Source organism: Nicotiana tabacum, chromosome 22 (genome assembly GCF_000715075.1).
Source record: "Nicotiana tabacum cultivar K326 chromosome 22, ASM71507v2, whole genome shotgun sequence".
Taxonomy (NCBI): Eukaryota; Viridiplantae; Streptophyta; class Magnoliopsida; order Solanales; family Solanaceae; genus Nicotiana; species Nicotiana tabacum.
In genome coordinates, this window is record NC_134101.1 from 41,588,583 (window position 1) to 41,594,582 (window position 6,000).

Consider the following 6,000-nt stretch of genomic DNA (forward strand, 5'->3'; position numbering starts at 1 on the left):
AAGCAGAAACTAGATATCCACACCTTGAAAAATTGGCACTTGCACTGATAAGTGCCTCTAGAAAATTACGACCGTACTCTCAATGTCATCCCTTATGCGTATTAATGACTTACCCACTTCGTAATATTTTGCACAAGCCCGAACTATCAGGCCGACTGGCCAAATGGGCCATCGAACTCAGTGGGTACGACATCGAATATCAACCCCGTACGACCATCAAGTCTCAAACTTTAGCAGACTTCGTGGCCGATTTCACGCCGACCCTCGTACCCGAAGTCGAAAAAGAATTCCTTTTGAAATCGGGTATGTCATCGAGGGTATGGACCTTTTTTATGGACGGGGCTTCGAACGTGAAGGGGTCAGGGCTAGGCATAATTTTAAAGCCACCCACGGGTAACACAATTAGGCAATCTATTAAAACTACCGGGTTGACTAACAACGAGGCCGAGTATGAGGCCATGATTGCAGGTCTCGAGCTAGCTAAAAACTTAGGAGCAGAAGTTATTGAAGCCAAATGTGACTCTTAGTTGGTGGTAAGTCAAGCAGACAAAACCTTTGAAGTTCGAGAAGATAGAATGCAAAGATATTTGGACCAACTACGTGTCACTTTGCACCATTTCAAAAAATGGACTTTACAGCATGTTCCACAAGAACAAAACAGTGAGGCTAATGCACTTGCGAATTTGGGATCATCGGTCGAGGAAGGTGACTTGATCTTGGGGATTGTTGTTCAGCTCTCGAGATCCGTGATCGAATAAGGTCACGCCGAGATAAATTCTACGAGCTTAACCTGGGATTGGAGAAATAAGTATATTGAATACTTAAAGAACGGCAAGCTCCCATCAGACCCTAAAGATTCAAGGGCCCTACGGACTAAAGTTGCTTGATTAACTTTGGCTTCAGATGGAATGCTATACCGAAGGACATTCGATGGACCATTGGCGGTATGCTTGGGTCCAGGAGATACCGATTACATCTTACGTGAGGTTCACGGGGGCACTTGTGGGAATCACTCCGGTGCTGATCCTTTAGTCCGAAAAGTAATCAGGGCAGGGTATTATTGGATCGATATGGGCAAAGATGCGAAGGAATTTCTTTGAAAATGTGACAAATGTCAAAGGTTTGCACCAATGATCCATCAACCCGGAGAACAACTTCACTCAGTCCTATTCCCATGGCCATTCATGAAATGGGGAATGGATATCGTCGGCCCTATGCCATCGAGCACAGGTAAAGCTAAATTTATTTTATTTATGACTGACTATTTCTTTAAATGGGTTGAAGAACAGGCATTCGAGAAAGTACGAGAGAGAGAGAAGTTATAGACTTTATCTGGGATCATATCGTATGTCGATTCGGAATACCCGCCAAAATAGTATGTGACAATGGGAAACAATTTATGGGCAGCAAAGTGACGAAATTCTTCGAAGACCACAAAATAAGAAGGATATTATCAACACCATATCACCCTAGTGGGAATGGACAGGCCGAATCAGCAAACAAAACTATCATTCAAAACCTAAAGAAGAGGCTGAATGACGCAAAAGGAAAGTGGAGAGAAATCCTACCCGAAGTCCTTTGGGCATATCGAACGACGTCAAAATCCAGTACGGGGGCAACCCTGTTCTCCTTAGTATATGGGTCAGAAGTATTGATACCAGTCGAAGTCGGTGAACCTAGTACCAGATTTCGATACACGACATAAGAATCAAATAACGAGGCTATGAACACTAGCCTCGAATTATCGGATGAAAAACGAGAAGCTGCTCTTGTCCAATTGGCCGCCCAAAAGCAACGAATCGAAAGATATTATAATCGAAGAGCCAAGCTCTGCCATTTCAAGCTCGGAGACTTAGTGCTAAGGAAAGTCACCCTCAATACCCGAAATCTGAATGAAGGAAAACTAGGACCAAACTGGGAAGGACCATATCAGGTTCTCGAGAACGTCGGAAAGGGATCATACAAGCTCGACATTATAAACGGCAAATAATTATCAAGCAATTGGAATATGTCACATCTAAAATGATACTACTGCTAAGGTACGACCCTCTCATATTCATTTACATTTCAAAACGAACCCCTGCAGAAGTCCGATCAGGAGCTAAGATGGATCCTTCAATACGAAGCCTTAAGATATGAAAGCACGCGTTGAACTCTTTTTTCCTTAGACCGGTTTTATCCCGAATGGGTTTTTCGGCAAGGTTTTTAATGAGGCAAGCTGTACTTGGAAACAATATGACAGTATCTGAGGCCTCTTTACAATCGACCTCGAATACTGGGGGGCATTAGCCCTCAAATATATCAAGTTCTGATGCAAGAAAGTTATTTCGCAACAACGGGTTTCCAATAGGAAAAGTTGTAAGAGCCAAATGGTCAAAACGAACCATGCTCATGTAGTTGGCCTGAACCAAGACGCAAAACATAAACATATGTATAGTGACTTTCTTTTCTATTTGGAGATTATGCAAACAGAATTAAGATAAACTCGACCACTAAGCCTACAAGCTACTTTCATTTCAAGTTCTAGCAAACAACTCGCTCGACCATTATGCCTACGGGCTACATTACTTCGAGTTCGAATCATTCACTTGACTACAAAGCCTACGAGCTACTTTTATTTCGAGTTCGAGCAAGCACTCACTCGACCATTACGCCTACGGGATACATTATTTCGAGTTCGAGCAAGCACTCACTCGACCATTACGCCTACGGGCTACATTACTTCGAGTTCGAATCATTCACTAGACTACAAAGCCTACGGGCTTCTTTTATTTCGAGTTCGAGCAAGCACTCACTCGACCATTACACATACGGGCTACATTACTTCGAGTTCGAATCATTCACTTAACTATTAAGCCTACGGGCTACTTTTATTTAGAGTTCGAGCAAGCACTCACTCGACCATTACGCCTACGAGCTACATTACTTCAAGTTCAAATCATTCACTTGACTACTAAGCCTACGGGCTACTTTTATTTAGAGTTCGAGCAAGCACTCACTCGACCATTATGCCTACAGGCTACATTACTTCGAGTTCAAATCATTCACTCGACTACAAAGCCTACGGGCTACTTTTATTTCGAGTTCGAGAAAGCACTCACTCGACCATTACACCTACATGCTAAATTACTTTGAGTTCGAATCATTCACTCGACTACTAAGTCTACGGGCTACTTTTATTGCGAGTTTGAGCAAGCACTCACTCGACCATTAATCCTACGGGCTACATTACTTCGAGTTCGAATCATTCACTACTAAGCCTACGAGCTACTTTCATTTCGAGTTCAAGCAAGCACTCACTCGACCATTATGCCTACGGGCTATATTTCTTCGAGATCGAATCAATGACTCAACTTATAAGCCTAAGGTCTACACCGCTTGGAGTTTGAGTAAGCACTCGCTCGATTATAGAGGCTACGAAAGTCCAAATTTGATTAAGTTGTTTAAATCATTCATAAAGCATGAATAAAGTCTTCACAAAACATAAGCAAGTCGGCAAAATTATCTATATACAAAATTATCTACATGGTTGATTACAACATAAAAACTAAGGACTAAACTTCTTGGTCATCCTCAGGAGCGGTCTCTTCTTTATCGGGCTCCCCCCGTTCTCGGATCCGCTCTTACTCCCATCATCATCATTATCATCATCATCATCATCATCATCGTCATCGGAAACTAAAGCTTCAGTATCGACTTCGAACACTTTGGCCCTTTTTATCTCTTCAGCGAGATCGAAACCATGAGTATGGATCTCCTCGAGGGTTTTCCTTCGGGATCAGCACTTAGCAAGTTCGGCGACCCAATGTGCTCGAGTATCGGCGGACTCAGCTGCCTCTCTTGCTTGGACCTGGGTAGCTTCAGCATCGGCCCGATAGACGACCACGAGTGCATTCGCATCGGCCTTTGCCTTTTCGGCATCAGATTTGGCCTTGGCAAGTACAGAGGCCAACCGAGCCTCAAGCTCCTCTATTCTTCTTGCTTGAACCAGGACTTTTTCCTTCATTCTCTGAAGTTGGGTTTCGGCCGATGATAACTGGGCTTGATCCGTTTCTTTCTCTGCAGCAAAGCGGTCCATACCTTCTTTCCACTACAAAGACTCCGCTTTTATTACATCGACCTCCTCACTAAGCTTCCCGATCATCTCGATTTTTTGCTGCAGCTGTGAGACCGAAAAGTTAGCCACCGTTCCTGTATCAAGCCCATAGTATTTCAAAAGTATCATTACCTTCTCAGACAAATCGGTTTGATCTCGATAAGCCTTGGCCAACTCAGCTCGTAGGTCCTCTATTTCCTCTTCTCTCTGCCCTAAGAGAAGTCTAAGGGAGTTCCTCTCATCAGTAGCCCATTGTAGGTCGGTCTCGTATCGATGCAGCTCGTTTTGGGACCGGGAACATGCTTCTCGATGAACTGCCGCTGCCTACAAAGAAACAAGAAATGAAGTTAATGAAAAGTAAACATAAAGGTAGTACTGACAAAATAATTTTAAAGCTTATCTCATTCAAAGCCTACCGCACCCCGTGAAAAAGATCTGATTCATCACCAATACCGACACGTCCTCGATACCGGTAAACAGGTCACGAAAGGGATCCTCTCCGTCGTGAGGCCTGTCTAGATCGAGGGCCCCCAGAGCTTGGGCTTCCCGCATCACCCCTGTGGAAAAAGCGGGAAAGGTAGGCGAATCCTCGATTGCTGCTGCCCCAAATGAATCACCTGGAGCATTCTCTTCGGTTCGAAGGGATTCGAGGGCCCATTCAGTCATGTCCCCTGCCCGTTGGCTCCGATGAGATGCATCTTCGATCTCCGATAATTCGGAAACTCTACCCGAATCTTTCTCCTGTATATCCTCAGTTCGGGGCGAAGCCTCATGAAGCATCATCGATCCAGCTTCTGATGGGGCATTAGTGGTTCTCTTCGTTCGGGCCGCCAGCGCGGAGCCATCATGTTCTTCTTCTTCTTCATCTCTTAGACGCAGAACCGATTCCACGGTCAAAGGAATGGCATTCTTGTACGGCTTACGAGCCATCCTCTTCTTCAGTTTTGGATCTTCGGGAACGGAGGCTCTTTTCCTTTTATTTCCCTTCACCGGCTTTGGGACAGAGGCCAAAATTTCTTCCTCGTTGGACAAAGGCCCCAAACTTGCATATGGAAAATCTTAATATTTTGAAAATCACCTCGTTCGAATTATCAAAGAGTACGAGAAAGGGGCTTACCATGATTTTTGGCCTCCCACCGTCCCTTTGACAAATCACGCCATGAGCGCTCGGCATATGTGGAGGTCAAAACAAGAGCTCGTACTCAGTTCTTGAGATCAGGAACTGCTCCGGGCATCCAGGGAACCGCTACATCACAAAAGGAGGAGTGTCGATGAGAGAAGAAATGAAAGAACAAAGTAGAAATAACAGCAGGATACTTTTCATATTCCACTCATCGGGAAAGGGAATCTTTTCAGTCAGAATCAGGTTCGAAGTCCTCACTCAAACGAACCTGCCCATCCAACCCCGATCCATGTCCTCGTCAATGCTCGAGAACAGAGCCTTGGTAGCCCGACGCTGAAGTTTTATTAACCCTCCTCAAAAAAGTCGAGGACAGTATAATCGGATAAGATGGTCGAGGGTGAACGACATCCCCTTGATGTTTCTCACAAAGTATCGGATCAGGACAACGATCTGCCAAAAAGAAGGATGGACCTGGCCTAAGGTTATCTGGTATTGACGGCAGAAGTCAATAATAACAGAATCAAGGGGACCTAACATGAAAGGGTAAGTATACACATTCAAAAACCCTTTCACGTAAGAAGTGATATCTTCGTCAGGAGTAGGAATTATTATTTCTTTTTCACCCCCAATTGCAATCCTTCTTTAGCTGTTTGAGGTGCATCTTGGTTATCGAACACATGTACCTCTATACTGGCTCGCACCGACCAGGGACCGATGAGTCTTTATCGACCTTAAAATCAGAAGTAAGAACACATGCCCCGGGAACGCACTCCTCAGGCCG

At 44.5% G+C, this 6,000-nt stretch overlaps 1 pseudogene; it reads right to left on the bottom strand.

Annotated features, from left to right (window-relative positions):
- LOC107815053 (terpene synthase 9-like) overlaps positions 1–5,026 on the bottom strand; it is a 132,480-nt pseudogene extending 127,454 nt beyond the window's left edge.
- Positions 5,027–6,000: the final 974 nt, after the last annotated feature.